We start from the raw sequence: 17,093 nt of genomic DNA on the forward strand, positions 1-17,093 counted from the left end.
TCCGCGACCAGGAAGGTTCTGGAGCTATTTTGGGGCGATTGTTGCACATAGGGAAATAGGATTCATGCAAAAAAAAAATTAGAGTGGGCTCAGATGCAGTCCATTGCATTTTTATTCTGCATCAAAACCGCATGCACAGTGTTTTCTATGTATTCCAGTGGCCCTCATTCAGACTGGTGCAGTCAACAAAAGTAGAACGTGCTGCACTTTTACTGTATGGAACATATCCAGAGTGCAGCAACAATGCATCAAAAACGCACCGGTCCTGAATTAAGATGAAGAAATAAAGAAGGGGAAAAAATGCAGCAGAACGCATCGAAAGCGCACATGCAGAAACGCATCCAGAATGCAGAAAGTGTGGTGTGAACCAGCCCTTAAAAACAATCTTTTTATACAGTAAATTATGGATGCAAAGTGAAAATAGAAATGGCCTAAACAGATTTTGATATAGCGACCCGAGCTATAAATCTTTTTCCTTAAGCCCTAGTTTACACCGGTGCAATTTTCATGCGATTTGAGAGTTCAATATCGCAAGACAAGTCGCACCCCATTGCCAGGAATGGAATTGTTGCGACTCAAGTCGCAGCAACTTTAAAAAAGGTTCCTGCACTAGTTTTTTGCGATTTTTTTGCCGCATTGAAATCGGAGGTACAAATCGCACTGATCTGCGGTTTTGAAATTGCGCGGTCTCAAAGCCGCACTGGTGTCAACCGGGGCTTATATTATTATGTGTGATATTAGACTTTGTATATACATTTCCTGACTGCAACCTTCTGCTTCATTATATTAGTCATGTCAGGCTGACCGGGAAAAAGCCAACCGCTGTTCTGGATTATTTATAAGAAAGCTGTAACTACAGAAAATTGGTGGGCTGTGATTGCTGACCTTTGCTTCTTTAGTTGCTCTCTGTCATGTTCATCTGCCGGCTGTAATACATTTTAAATGTGGCCAGGAAAGGGGGGGGCAGCTGCCCCTGGCACAGTGTTTTCTTGGGGAGGTGGGGAGGAGTGGGGACAGTTGCAGTGTCCCTAACCCATTGCCAGGAACACAGAGTGGCAGTGGGGTCCCTGTCTTGGAATGGTGAGGATTCTACTTATAAAACATTTGTTGTACGAATGTCAGAAACATTCGTGCAGGTAGAATGAAATGTCACTGTAATTTTTGTACGGGTAATGTCTGTATTGTCAGGTTCATCTAGTGGGCAAAATACGAAAAAGTTTTCTAAAATACCTCAATCAGAAAAAGATGCAGTATTTTTGCCACTAGATGGAGCTGATGATACAGGAATTTATCTCTTAGAAAAACTACAGTGACTTTTCATTCAGCTTGCAGGAATTTTTCTGACATTTGTGCAAAAAATGTTTTATAGATAGACCCCTAAGTGTTCTCCAGTGCTCTGCACCTCTCCATTAGGCATCACAAACAGGCACTGTAGATCAAGGCCTCCCTTGATGGAGACCAGTAACAGACCTACCATCAGTAAAGCCACCCACCCTATTAGTAAAGCAACCTACCAGTCTTATACTTCTTCTCACCAGTCATTTGAACCATCACATGACTTGGGAGAGGAAGAAGTTTCCCATAAGGCTGCACTCTTTGCTATGGCTGCATGCAAACTGACCGATTAGTTGCAGCCAGGGCTTTTTTCTAAGATAATAGGTGCAGGAACTCCTCCCTTCTGAGTCACCCCTTGTCTCCACCCCCTACTCACCTCCAAGCACCGTTCCTTGGTTCCATCCCCTACCCACCTCCAAGCACCGTTCCTTGGTTCCATCCCCTACCCACCTCCAAGCACCATTCCTTGGTTCCACCTCCTACCCACCTCCAAGCACCGTTCCATGGTTCCACCTCCTACCCACCTCCGAGCACCGTTCCTTGGTTCCACCCCATACCCACCTCCAAGCACCGTTCCTTGGTTCCAACCCCTACCCACCTCCAAGCACCGTTCCTTGGTTCCACCTCCTACCCACCTCCGAGCACCGTTCCTTGGTTCCACCCCCTACCCACCTCCAAGCACTGTTCCTTGGTTCCACCCCCAACCCACCTCCAAGCACCGTTTCTTGGTTCCAACCCCTACCCACCTCCAAGCACCGTTCCATGGTTCCACCCCCTACCCACCTCCAAGCACCGTTCCTTGGTTCCACCCCCTACCCACCTCCAAGCACCGTTCCTTGGTTCCACCCCCTCCTACCCACCTCCAAGCACCGTTCCTTGGTACCAACCCCTACCCACCTCTGAGCACCGTTCCATGGTTCCACCCCCAACCACCTCCAAGCACTGTTCCTTGGTTCCATCTCCTACCCACCTCCAAGCACCGTTCCTTGGTTCCACCCCATACCCACCTCCAAGCACCGTTCCTTGGTTCCACCCCCTACCCACCTCCAAGCACCGTTCCTTGGTTCCACCCCCTACCCACCTCCAAGGACCGTTCCTTGGTTCCACCCCCTACCCATCTCCAAGCACAGTTCCTTGGTTCCACCCCCTACCCACCTACAAGCACTGTTCCTTGGTTCCACCCCCTACCCACCTCCAAGCACCGTTCCATGGTTCCACCCCTACCCACCTCCAAGCACCGTTCCTTGGTTCCACCCCCTACCCACCTCCAAGCACCGTTCCTTGGTTCCACCCCCTCCTACCCACCTCCAAGCACCGTTCCTTGGTTCCACCCCCTACCCACCTCCAAGCACCATTCCATGGTTCCACCCCCTACCCACCTCCAAGCACCGTTCCATGGTTCCACCCCCAACCACCTCCAAGCACCGTTCCTTGGTTCCATCTCCTACCCACCTCCAAGCAACGTTCCTTGGTTCCACCCCATACCCACCTCCAAGCACCGTTTCTTGGTTCAAACCCCTACCCACCTCCAAGCACCGTTCCTTGGTTCCACCCCCTACCCACCTCCAAGGACTGTTCCTTGGTTCCACCCCCTACCCACTTCCAAGCACCATTCCTTGGTTCAAACCTGCTACCCACCTCCCAGTACCGCCCCTTTTAAAGAATACAGAACCAAGTATCAATTTGTGCTACTAAGTAATTTGTATGGAATTTGATAGACCCCACCCCAGCAACAATGGACCCCTTAGCAACAATAGATCCCCCACACAACAATACATCCCCCAGCAGCAATAGACCCCCAGAAACAAAATACCACCCCATCAACAATAGACCCCCAGAAACAAAATACCACCCCATCAACAATAGACCCCCAGCATAGTTACATAGTCAGGTTGAAAAAAGAGACACAAGTCCATCTGGCTCAACCAATAAAAAACAAAAAACAGTAAAGAAAACCCAACCATACAATCCCATATACACAATCCTATACCCAGAGTTGATCCATAGGAAGGCGCAAAACCCCAGCAAAGTCGCCAGACGATAACGAGCCACTTTGCCGCAGTACAGTCAACGTGACCGGTCGGCAAGTGGTTAAAGGACCTTCAGGAGATGAAAGGTGCAAAGGAGAGAATTGAAACTCTAGTTGCCCACTCATGGGTTCAGATTTCTTAGTGAGCTCGCCCGGAAACCAATAAAAACCTAAGGTACTCTAATATGTAAATCTCCATCGAGCTTTGCAGCCAAAGGCTCCCCGCCTCCTCCAACCTCCTGTACTTTACTTCTGGATCAGCGAGGTCACCCAATCGCAGTGATTAGGGCCCTGGGGCTGGTCAAATGTCACCCAACAGAGCACCCTAAATTTTTGGGCTGCCATACATGACTCGAATTTCAGCAGATTCAGGAAAAATATGAGCAGTGGATGCCCCTGTCGGCACAACTTTTGTCAAAAGGAATAAGTGGAAAATCGTCGGCCAAACAGCTCCTGCATCCAATCAACTGTTCAGTATTCTGAGCCCCTCTCAGAATACAATGGCTAAATTGGAAATTGAGTAACCACACCACTCCAGATACAACTTTATTCCAATTAAAGTCAGGGGGCAATCCAATGAGTAACCAACGCGTTTCCAGGGTCATCAGGGCTTGATTGAACTGTCAGCTACCGATAAGATCTTATCTTGTAAGTGGTGCACCGAAATAAAATTTTTCAGGGTGCACTCGCCCGAAACCTGAAAATAACAGTTATTTAAAAAAAATATATATATATATTTTATATATAATTGTATTATATTCCACTTTTTAATTAACCACTTCTGGACCGGAAGATTTTCCCCCTTAATGACGAGGCCATTTTTTTGAGATTCGGTACTGTGTTACATTAACTGACAATTGCGCGGTCATGCGATGCTGTACCCAAAAAAATAAAAAATTGATGTCCTTTTTTCCCCCACAAATAGAGCTTTCTTTTGGTGGTATTTGATCACCTGTGCGATTTTAATTTTTTGTGCTATAAACAAAAAAATAGCGACAATTCTGAAAAAAAAAAATATATATGTTATATATATTACTTTCTGCTATAAAACACTCCCAATAAAAAAAAATTTAAAATGTAATTTTTTCATCATTTTAGGCCAATGTGTATTCTGCCATATATTTTTGGTAAAAAAAAAAATCGTAGTTTGATAAGTTTGCGCAAAAGTTATCGGGTCCACAAACTAGGAAAAAGATTTATGTCATTTTAATTTCTTTCTTTATTTTTTACTAGTAATGGCGGCGATCAGTGTTTTTTTTTTTTTTCGGGACTGCGACATTGCGGGGGACAGATCGGACACCTAACTGACATTTTTGGGGGGACCAGTGACATTACTACAGTAATCAGTGCTAAAAATATGCACTGTTACTGTACTAATGACACTGGCAGGGAAGGGGTTACCACCGGGGGGGCGATCAAAGGGTTAAATGTATGCCTAGGGGGTGTTTTCTAACTGTGGGGGGATGGGCTTATGGAGTCAACACAGAGACCTGTGATCCTAAATAGGAGGAACACAGGAGCCCTGTGTTGATTGCTGACAGAACAACTGCCTGCTGTGTTTACAACAGCAGACCGCCGCTCTATCTCCACGGGAAGTGATCACAGGTGCCCGGCTGCAATCGGGGCCGCCGGCCCTGCAGATCAGCTTCCCCACTGGCGTCCCCATGATCGCTCCAGCGAAGCGTTGTACAGGGACGGCGATTTGCGTGAACCTGCCGACCTGCCGCCATATATCTGCGGCTGGTCAGCAAGTGGCTAATATAATGAATTTAAATAAATATGAATTTATTTAATTATTTATTATTTATTTAATTAATTCATTATTATTATTTATTTATTATTAATTAATTTATTATTATTATTATTATTATTATTATTATTATTATTATTAATAATAATAATGTATTTAATTATTTATTTAATTAATATATATAATTATTTAAATGAATATGAATTTATTGTCGGACATTATCGGCACCTTTAGCGTAAGAAAGGCTCAAGAAAAATGAATCGCTTTAAATTTTTATGTACTGTATGTCTTCACACTGGTCCACTGTACTTCCATTGTGGTGTTAAAAATCATGCTTGCTGCATTTTCGGTCAGTTAAAAAAAAAAAACTACACAAAAAACGCACCTCCTCATTGAAATGCATTAAAAACACAGCAAGAACACATCAATAACGCACCCCTGTTGCGTTTTTTTTATGTGGTTTTTGAATCGCATGACAAGAAAAACACACAATAAGCATGGTAAAATTACACCAAATTGCTGTAAAATCGCGTGCATTTTCGGTGCAATTACCGGCACCTTCTTTTCTATTGGCAAACTGCCGATAACCCTATTTTCGGGCCAATAATTTTCCGAGGCCGAAATTTCGGTGCATCGCTACTTTACATTAAAGGCTCAGGTTTACTTGTAGTACAATTACATTGTTCTCAATCAAGCCCAGGTCCTGCCCAGAAGAAACATTTTCCATTATTTGGGTTGTGGTCCCTTTAAGTGAGAGTTCAGGAGACTCAGGGGTCCTCACCCAGGGCTGCTGTTAGAAATCACCGGGCCCCATACAGCCTGCCTGACAGCCCCCCCAGCTGAAAGTGATTGAGGACATAGATTTATCAGTCCCTTTCTCTATAGCCTCAGTAGCACAAAAAGAATGAATGGATAGGAAGTGCTCTGCGGCTTCCTTTTCATTTACAAACTGAAGCATAGTAATCACCATTTACTATGCTTCAGTGATGAATGGACACAGGAGTGATTGTTACTGATCGCTCACTGTGTTCATTCAGAAAAAGGAAGGCAGTAAATGACATCCCCCTGTGTGCCTGCAGCAGCTGACGGCAGGAAAGGAGGGATAAAGGGGCATACAGAGGGAACTAGACAGCAGATGAAAGGAAAGGATGAATGTGCTAGAACCAATCCCCTTGCAGTGCAGCTGGAGGAAGATGAGGAGAAGCTGGCAGCACTGCAATGGGAGACAGAAGAGGATTGGTGTCTAAGACAGTAAGAAATTACAGTTGGCCCTCCTGCTTAGCAGATGCCTGCCCCCCCCCCCCCTTTTGAACTGATGGGGCCCAGACCCAGTACAGGAGGGCTGGTTGTACTGCCTTATCAGCAGCCCTGTCCTCACCCATTCAGAGAGAGGGGTTCCAGGTTAGTCCAATCAGAGCGGAGAGTACTGATTTCAGTGCTCTCCGGGTTGGTAAGTCCTTGGTTGGGACCCAGAATTCGAAGACTCTTGGAGAGCCTCCAAACTTCGATTACAGGGACTTTGGCCCTAAAAGGGTTCACTCACCTGCAGGACAGGGCTGAAAGAGAACAGTCGGTGAGGTGGAGTAGGGCAGAACACAGCCAAATGAGCCGAATGGACTGGCTGGTTGCTGAACTGTGAAAATATGAGCAGTGGATGCCCCTGTGGACAGCAGTTTTGGCTAAGCAGCTTGGTGGAAAATTGTTGGCCAAATAGCGCCTGCATTAAACATTCTGAGCCCTGTTCAGAATAAAATAGCTATGCTAGAAATTGAAAGGCCACACCACTGGACCACCATATGGTCCATATACAAGTTTATTCCAATTAAAGACATGGAAGCAATCTAATTCGTAACCAACGTCCAAATACGTCCCCTTTTTTAGGGCTTGACTAAGCTGCCAAACCAGCTGCTAACAAGACCTGTGGAAGAAAGGTCCAGTTCACTTCTAGTCTATTCAGGGGAGGACTGGGCCAAAGGGCAGGGGGAAAATTGCCCCCTGGGCCACTCTGATGCCCTGTAAAAAGGCTGCACTGCTTCTGCCACAGACATGCCTAAATAATTCCTGGTGAAGAGGAGTAAAAATGTCCCTCCTGCTAACCTACTGAGTGTGGGATGAAGACAAGGACAGAGCACAGACCCCCCCCCCCCCCCAGCATGGATGGTGTAAACTGTGTCTGGGCAGAGGCCGGTTCCATGCCCCACTAGAGACTCTTTTGCCCCGGCCAGCTCCAACCGAGCTGTCCCAGCTCCCCCCAACCTCCCCCTGCTGGCCAGGTTGGGAACCCAGATTTAGCTGGTAAGTAGAAAGAATCTGGAGCAGGGCTTCAGCTTGGAATGGGGGTCAGGAGGAGGACTGGGTGAGTGGGGGGGGGGGGTGAGGGAAAATGGGAGGGGTTGGCCCAGTCGCTGCACCAGGGGTCTCTGATTTGTACTTGCCCCCTGGGCCGAAAGTTGCCAGTCTGCCCCTGAGTCTATCCACATTTTTCTCAATCTAGCCCTGATAAAAAAGGGGCATTTTTGGACCCCAGCATTGTGTTGGATACCCTTTGGATTGTCTCCCGATTTCTTATTGAAATGAAGTTGTATCTGGACCTCTTAGCAGTGGTGTGGCGCTTCAATTACCAATTTTATTACATTAACCCACAAGCCAAGGAGACTGTGGAGATCCTTTGGAAGGTAGAGCTCAAGCTGCCTGCCTGAGAACCAGGTGATTTACATCAACATCCACACTTTAACACAGTGTTTCCCAACCTTTTTTCAGTTGCGGCACCCCTAACAATTCTGCACAATCTCAAGGCACCCCATTCTAAAATGTTAAAAAAAAAAAAAAATAATAGTTTTACAAAAGACAGTAACATCCATACACATGGGCCATCCAACATTAGAAGTGATTTATTCCTCCACTATTGGTACAGACTAGTATTCTAGGGTTTCTCTTCTCCGTCACTTTCTCTTCTTCTATTTGCTAATGTGACCCCATTGCTGATGGAGAAGGGAAGAGGAGGAGTAAATAAGGATGCTGTGCAAGCACCCGTCATTCTCCTTATCAACCAGTGATGTCCCTGGTTGTCAGGATGCCAGTGGCTTGACCCACACAGTGCCCAGTGTTGTCAGGGTGCCAGTGGCTTGAACCGCACAGTGCCCAGGGTTGTCAGGGTGCCAGTGGCTTGACCAGCACAGTGCCCAGAGCTGTCAGGGTGCCAGTGGCTTGACCCCACAGTGCCCAGGTTTGTCAGGGTGCCAGTGGCTTGACCTGCACAGTGCCCAGGGTTGTCAGGGTGCTAGTGGCTTGACCCGCACAGTGCCCAGGGTTGTCAGGGTGCCAGTGGCTTGACCCCCACAGTGCCCAGGTTTGTCAGGGTGCCAGTGGCTTAACCCGCACAGTGCCCAGGGTTGTCAGGGTGCCAGTGGCTTGACCTGCACAGTGCCCAGGGTTGTCAGGGTGCCAGTGGCTTGATAAAGTCACGTTTATGCTGTGACGCAACGCGTCGGGAGAAGCGTCTGACATCACTTCCGGTCTTCGGCCAAGACCGGAAGTCTCTGGATTACACAGCCTTACCGCTGCCACGCTACCTTATGCTACCTAATGCTGTATTACTATTGATTCAAATTTTCAAACCCCACTCAGGATATTCCCCCTTGATGTTTGATGCTGGCTTTCCAAAGGACCTAAAGAGCTTGCCTTAAAGGGACCACCACTGGACCTCTATTCCTACATTGGAGACCCTGTTACCTATTGGTACAAACACTCATTAACCACTTAAGCCCCGGAAGATTTTACCCCCTTCCTGACCATGGCCTATTTTGCGATTCGGCACAGCGTGATTTTAACGGACAATTGCGCAGTCGTGCGACGCTGTACCTAAACGAATTTGACGTCCTTTTTTTCCCACAAACAGAGCTTTATTTTGGTGGTATTTGATCACCTGTGTGATTTTTTGATCATGCGCTATAAACAAAAAAAGAGCGACAATTTTGCAAAAATAACAATATTTTTCACATTTTTTATATGAAATTCCCAAAATAAAAAAATGTAAAAATCTAAATTTTTTAACATTTTAGGCCAATTTGTTTTATGCTACATATATTTTGTAAAAAAAAATCGCAAAAAGCGTATTTTGATTGGTTTGCACAAAAGTTATTGTGTTTATTAACTAAGGGAAAGATTTTTGTCATTTTTGTTGTTTTTTTTTTTTTAACGAGTAATGGCGACGATCTGCGATTTTTTTTTTTTGCAGTACTGCGGCATTGCAGCGGACAGATCGGACCCTTGACTGACATTTTTGACACTTTTGGGGTTACCAGTGACATTACTACAGTAATCAGTGCTATACATATGCACTGTTACTGTAAAAATACACTGGTAGTGAAGGGGTTAACTTTTTTTTGAGAGGGAGGGGTTAAGCGTGTCCCTAGGGGCGTGATTCTAACTGTGATTGGCTGTGGCTTGATGTATAAGAACAGAGATCAACGGTCCTACATAGCAGAACCGTGTGATCTCCATTCTTACACAGGGAAGAATGACAGGCGGCTTTGTTTACATTAGCCGCCTGCCTTTCTCCCGGTGTAACGGATGATCGCGAGTGACCGGCGGACATCGGGTCCGCCGGGCACACGCGTGGGGGGGTCCGTGACCGAGCGGGAGCGCGCCTTCGGGGGCGCGCGCTGGCTCCCTAGAGCCTCACAGGCTAGCGAAGTAGTCCTACGTCTCTTTGCCTGTGAGGGGCTGACCGCTGCAGTAAATAGTCGTGCGGTTAAGCGGTTAAGAGTGTTTTGGAGGTGAGCAGCCATTTCACTCATTTATGGATTTATGCTCACCACCACAGCGTAACTAGTTTCCCGCACCATAGGAGTTTCCCACATATCCGGCAATATCTCTTCACCAGCACTTTCTCTATGAACTTTTTTGGTTCTTTATGAACTTATGAACATTTTTTAATGTTTTTTATCTCCATTCATTTATGCTTTTTTATATGATACTTTCACCCAAAAAATATTTTTTAGTTTTTTTGGGTTTCATCATTTATTATCTTTATTATTCAGTATTTGTCACCATTTATTACTGAGTATATTTATATTGTGCACTATTATCACATTCAGTGTGATCAGACCATTCTTTCTTTTTCTTTCTTTTTTCTTATTGGATCTGATCTATTTATAGCACGCTGCACTTTATAGTTCACTTTCACCATTTATTTTTCCTCAGTGATTTTTTTCATCACTCATGTTATTGTGGTTATATATTTATGCACTTTTATGCACTGTGCACTTTACCACATCTCTCTGATATTATTCAGTATTTATTGGTTAATATTCAGTATTTTTATGACATTTACTGTATTTCATCTATTTATCTTCATCAATATATTGTTGATTTTTATTGTGGTTTATTTGCACTGTTGTCACCGTGCACACCACCACATCACCTTTATTTATATTGGTTCGTTGCTATTTTGCTTAGTATCATTTTAGATGTATATGCTTATTTATTCTTGTGATTTCTATATTTATTGGGGTTGATTGAGCACCGGTTCTATTTATTATTTCATTTTTCCTTTATGTATGTGGAGACACTGCTAGGAATTGGCTGCTTATCCCTGGGCCCTATTTTTCAATATTTTTACTCTATATAATATATAATATATTTCTTTTGTCCGTTTATTACATCTGGTTGATGGTCAGCACATAGGCTTATCCTACCTTTACTCTACGGTGAGCTGTAGCTGTTGTAAACACAGCTGACCGTTCTTCTCTCTAGAATGATCACAGAGTGCCTGTGATCCTTCTATATAGGATCACATGTCTCTATGATCATTTCACAAGCCACGCCCCCATACAGTGTGAAACACACCCCTAGGTACACATTTAACCCCTTGATCACCCACACTGTTAACCCCCTCCCTGCCAGTGTCATTATTACAGTAACAGTGCATATTTTTAGCACTGATTACTGTAGTAATGTCACTGGTCCCCCCAAAAGTGTCAAAAATGTCAGACAGGGGTCCGATCTGTCCGCCGCAATGTCGCAGTCCCGCTAAAAATCGCAGATCGACGCCATTACTATTAAAAAAAAACAATAAAAATGACATAAATCTTTCCCGTAGACTGTAGACGCGATAACTTTTGCGCAAACCGATCAAAATACGCTTATTGGAGTTTTTTTATTTTACCAAAAATATGTAGCAGACAACAAATTGGCCTAAAATGTTAAAAAAAATGTGATTTTTAATTTTTTTTTGGGAATGTTATATAACAGAATGTGAAAAATATATATATTTTTATTTATTTTTAAGAATTGTCTATTTTTGTTTATAGCACAAAAAAAAAAAATCGCAGAGGTGATCAAATACTACCAAAAGAAAGCTCTATTTGTGGGGGGGGGGCATCAATTTTATTTAGGTACAACGTCGTACGACCACGCAATTGTCCGTCAAAATAAAACAGTGCTGAATCACAAAAAATGGCCTGGTCATTGGGGGGGGGGAATCTTCCGGTTTAGAAGTGGTTAAAAAAAGCTGAATCAAAATTGTTCTTGCCTACATCATACAAGTTAGTGCCTTCATGGCGACAGGTACTCTTTCACATTTTCACACACATAAACACACACACACGTGCATGAACAACACCAACAGAGAGGTCTTCCTATAACCTGTCCATGCAAACGGTACTGATAGCTCATTTCCATAAACTGATTTCCATTTCAGCTGTATTGATTATTTAATACATCCTAATCACAGACTTCTCAAGGTTATTTGTTGAAGGATAACACTATACCCCGGAGACAAGGACCAATTACTTACCATCCAGCAGTGCCTGGAACCTTCAGAAATCTCTGATTCTCATCACCGACCAGAAAGTGGTCAAAAAGAACCCAAAACCAACTCATCATGCTCTTGTGAAGCCATCACCCCTCGGAAAACCTATAAAATAACCACCGTGGAGCCACGCATCCCAGAACCAAGCACACCCTAGTATACCCTGGGCTGGACAAGCTTGCTACTACATGCTAAGAGTTGTAGTCACCATGACTAGTCAGTCACAGACTTTTCAAGGTTATTTGTTGAAGGATAACACTATACCCCGGAGACAAGGACCAATTACTTATCATCCAGCAGTGCCTGGAACCTTCAGAAACCCTCAGAAATCTCTGATTCTCATCACCGTCCAGAAAGTGGTCAAAAAGAACCCAAAACCAACTCCTCATGTCTTGTAAAGTCTTTACCCTTCGGAAAACCTATAAAAAACCACCGTGGAGCCACGCATCCCAGAACCAAGCACACCCTAGTATACCCTGGGCTGGACAAGTTTGCTACTACATGCTAAGAGTTGTAGTCACCATGACTAGTCAGTCACAGACTTTTCAAGGTTATTTGTTGAAGGATAACACTATACCCCGGAGACAAGGACCAATTACTTATCATCCAGCAGTGCCTGGAACCTTCAGAAACCCTCAGAAATCTCTGATTCTCATCACCGTCCAGAAAGTGGTCAATAAGAACCCAAAACCAACTCCTCATGCTCTTGTAAAGTCATCACCCTTGAGAAAACCTATAAAATAACCACCGTGGAGCCACACATCCCAGAACCAAGCACACCCTAGTATACCCTGGGCTGGACAAGCTTGCTACTACATGCTAAGAGTTGTAGTCACCATGACTAGTCAGTCACAGACTTTTCAAGGTTATTTGTTGAAGGATAACACTATACCCCGAAGACAAGGACCAATTACTTACCATCCAGCAGTGCCTGGAGCCTTCAGAAACCCTCAGAAATCTCTGATTCTCATCACCGTCCAGAAAGTGGTCAAAAAGAACCCAAAACCAACTCCTCATGTCTTGTAAAGTCTTTACCCTTCGGAAAACCTATAAAAAACCACCGTGGAGCCACGCATCCCAGAACCAAGCACACCCTAGTATACCCTGGGCTGGACAAGCTTGCTACTACATGCTAAGAGTTGTAGTCACCATGACTAGTCAGTCACAGACTTTTCAAGGTTATTTGTTGAAGGATAACACTATACCCCGGAGACAAGGACCAATTACTTATCATCCAGCAGTGCCTGGAACCTTCAGAAACCCTCAGAAATCTCTGATTCTCATCACCGTCCAGAAAGTGGTCAAAAAGAACCCAAAACCAACTCCTCATGCTCTTGTGAAGTCATCACCCTTTGGAAAACCTATAAAATAACCACCGTGGAGCCACACATCCCAGAACCAAGCACACCCTAGTATACCCTGGGCTGGCCAAGCTTGCCACTACATGCTAAGAGTTCTAGTCACCCCGACTAGTCAGTCACAGACTTTTCAAGGTTATTTGTTGAAGGATAACACTATACCCCGGAGACAAGGACCAGTTACTTACCATCCAGCAGTGCCTGGAACCTTCAGAAACCCTCAGAAATTTCTGATTCTCATCACCGTCCAGAAAGTGGTCAAAAAGAACCCAATACTAACTCATCAAGCTCTTGTGAAGTCATCACCCTTCGTAAAACCTATAAAATAACCACCGTGGAGCCACGCATCCCAGAACCAAGCACACCCTAGTATACCCTGGGCTGACCAAGCTTGCCCACTACATGCTAAGAGTTGTGGTCACCACGACTAGTGAGTCACAGACTTTTCAAGGTTATTTGTTGAAGGATAACACTATACCCTGGAGACAAGGACCGATTACTTACCATCCAGCAGTGCCTGGAGCCTTCAGAAACCCTTGGAAATCTCTGATTCTCATCACCGTCCAGAAAGTGGTCAAAAAGAACCCAAAACCAACTCATCATGCTCTTCTGACGTCATCACCCTTCGGAAAACCTATAAAATAACCACTGTGGAGCCACGCATCCCAGAACAAAGCACACCCTAGTATACCCTGGGCTGGACAAGTTTTTCACTACATGTTAAGAGTTGTAGTCACCAAGAGCTGAACGTTAATAGCCACCGCTTTTAGCTACAGTCCGGCATCCCGTCTTTCCACACACAGTTACGGAGTGTAACTCCAGCAGGGGATCCAAGCATCTACGCTCTACGTTCTTATCTTTGAATTATATAATCGCTCTCCTTTTATCCGTGAGCCCCTCTCGCTGGCCAGGCAACAGTGCCAGGAGGACCACAAGCTCTGCTGATATTATTGCCATCAGTTCTTCTTCTTCTCCATAGCTATTAATCTGGAATCAATTACCTTAAGCGATGTCCAGGACTTTGCCGGTCACTTGCCATAGGGGGGTACAACTTCTCCTGGAATGGGGCACCTAGAGGGGGCATGTCACAGCCCACGGAGGACGGGGGGACAATGCCAACTGGCTGATTCCGTAAAGGTTGAAGGGAATAAGAGACTCCTGCATGATGATGTTCAGCCTTTGCTGCTTTCCACGTTTTATCTAACTCGCTCTGTTCCTCCTACTCCCCCCTCCTTCTCTTCTCTCTCTCTCTCCCTCTCCCTTTCTCTCTCTCCTGCCTCTACCAGAAGAATCGCACACAGAAGAAGGGAAAAAAAAAAAAGATTTAAATATATATAAAACTCCCACAAGTTTAACTCTTTTTTTTTTTTATTTCCTTTCCTGATTGAGTTTAAATAGAAACCATGGGAACCTCGTCCATATTTAGAAGCCAGTATTTAACCAGTTCTGGACAGGAAGGTTTTGCCCCCGAAACTAATGCTGAAACTGGAAAAATTCAGGGTGCACTTGACCGAAAACGAAAAATGAGAGTTTAAAAAAAAATAATATATATATACAGTATATATATATATATATATATATATATATATATATATATATATATATATATATATATTTTTTTTTTTTATATATATATTTAATTGTATTATATTCGACTTTTTAATTAACCTCTGGAAGATTTTCCCCCCTTAATGACCAGGCCATTTTTTGCGATTCAGCACTGCGTTACTTTAACGGAAAATTGCGTGGTCGTGTGGCGCTGTACCCAAAAAAAATTGATATCCTTTTTTTTCCCCCACCAATAGAGCTTTCTTTTGGTGGTATTTGATCACCTGTGCGATTTTTTTTATTTTTTGCGCTATAACCAAAAAATGGGTGACGATTCTCGATATTAAATATTCGCAAATATTTTTCACATTCTGCTATATAACATTTTCCAAAAAAAAAATAATAAAGATCACGATTCTCGGCGTAACATCATTTTTTACAATATACAAAAAAATTGGGCTAACTTTACTGTTTAGTTTTTTTCAAATTCATTAGAGTGTATTTTTTCCCAAAAAACTGCGTTTGAAAGACTTCTGCGCAAATGCAGTGTGACATAAAAGATTGCAACGATCACCATTTTATTCTCTAGGGTCTCTGCTAAAAAGATATTTATATATATATATAATGTTTGGGGGTTCTAAGTAATTTTCTAACAAAAAATACTGATTTTAACTTGTAAGCAACAAGTGTCAGAAAAAGGCTTAGGATCCTTTCACTCGGGCGGTGCGCCCAACGGACTCCGTTTTTGCTCAGCGGGGATCGGTCCGCCGATCCCTGCTGAGCAGGCTGATGACAGCTCCCTCTCCGCTCTGTGTGCAGAGACGGAGCTGTCAGATCCCCGCTGTCCTCTATGGGGAGATTGGATGATAACGGACTGCCTGTCCATTTTCATCCGATCCGATCTTCCAGACAGATGGAAAATAGGGTTTCCATCCATCCGGATTTCACAGACAGGATCGGATCGGATAGCTGCGGGTGTCAGTGGACAATCATGTCACGACATCCGCTGCTCCATAGGGGTGCATGGAGGATCCGATCCGGTCCGCCTTAAAAAACTGGCAGGCGGACCGGATTGAAAACCCTGTGTGAAAGGGGCCTTAGTCCTTTAGCCCCAGTTCACAGTAGTGAAATGTCAGACATCGCATGTGATTCGGAGCGCACTGCTCTGCAAATCACATGCAATGTCTGTGCGATGCGAATTCAGCCATACAGATTGTATGTCTGAATTTGCATCGCATTCGGACCAAAGTCGCACAGGGCCTTTTTTTTGGTCCGCACCAGAATCAGATTGCATGGGTGTTCACACCTATGCGATCCGATTCATGTCCGAACTGACAGTTCGCACTGCAATATGCAAACTGATCTGGGGGTGTCGTTAACTTTGTATTGACACCCCCAGCAATTCGCATATGGCAGTGTGAACTACCTGCGATTTGAGTGTGATGCGGGAATCCGCAGTGGATTTGCAGGGTTCCCGAATTGCATATGTGTGAACCGCCACTTACAGACGGTTCAAAAGTTAATTCCTTTGATCTAAAAGAAGGATATGATACATTGTAAAACATTGGGTTTATAGTTATCTCGCAGCCTTAACAATGATAAACATTTGCCAGAGGCTCTTTTTTTTTTTGACAGCTGTGAGTGAGCAGAGAATGGAATCGAGGACATGCCATTTTAAGATTGTGAGGGGGGGGCACCCGAGATCGCTCCCCGTGAAGACATGACGGTCTGCCGTTGTAAACACGGCAGACCGCTGTCTTTTCAGTAATGAACACAGGGATCCTTGTGTTCCTCCTACTTAGAAACACAGGTCTCTGTGTTGATTCCACAAGCCCATCCCCTCCCCCACAGTTAGAAGACACCCCCTAGGGACATACTTATCCCTTTGATCGCCCTTGGTGTTAACCCCTTCCCTGCCAGTGTCATTATTACAGTAACAATGCATATTTTTAGCACTGATTACTGTAGTAATGTCACTGGTCCCCCCAAAAGTGTCAAAAATGTCAGTTAGGGGTCCGATCTGTCCGCCGCAGTGTCGCAGTCCCGCTAAAAATTGCTGATCGCCGCCATTACTAGTAAAAAAAAAAAAAATTACATAAATCGTTCCTCAAGTTTGTAGACGCAATAACGAGTGCGCAAACCAATCAAAATACGCTTATTGGGAATGTTTTTTTTTACCAAAAATATGCAGCAGAATACAAATTGACCTAAAACGATGAAAAAATTAGATTTTTATTTTTTTTTTTTATTTATTGGGAA

General features: G+C 44.2%; 1 protein-coding gene across 5 annotated transcripts in view; it reads right to left on the reverse strand.

The window, feature by feature from the left end:
* KLHDC8B (kelch domain containing 8B) overlaps positions 1–14,498 on the reverse strand; it is a 298,070-nt gene extending 283,572 nt beyond the window's left edge. The window contains exons 1-2 of one of the 5 annotated variants that reach the window (XM_082265384.1): positions 14,001–14,498; positions 13,475–13,684 (exon numbers count right to left, since the gene is read on the reverse strand). The gene's annotated coding sequence lies outside the window, so the exon portion shown is untranslated. Of the gene's footprint in view, positions 1–11,913; positions 12,133–12,876; positions 12,954–13,474; positions 13,685–14,000 lie in introns of those variants that run through there. The other 4 variants (XM_082265388.1, XM_082265387.1, XM_082265385.1 and 1 more) reach the window with 4 other exon arrangements.
* Between the last annotated feature and the right edge of the window lie 2,595 nt (positions 14,499–17,093).

The sequence above is a fragment of the Pelophylax lessonae genome (genome assembly GCF_965119305.1).
Source record: "Pelophylax lessonae genome assembly, chromosome: 8".
Classification (NCBI taxonomy): domain Eukaryota; kingdom Metazoa; phylum Chordata; class Amphibia; order Anura; family Ranidae; genus Pelophylax; species Pelophylax lessonae.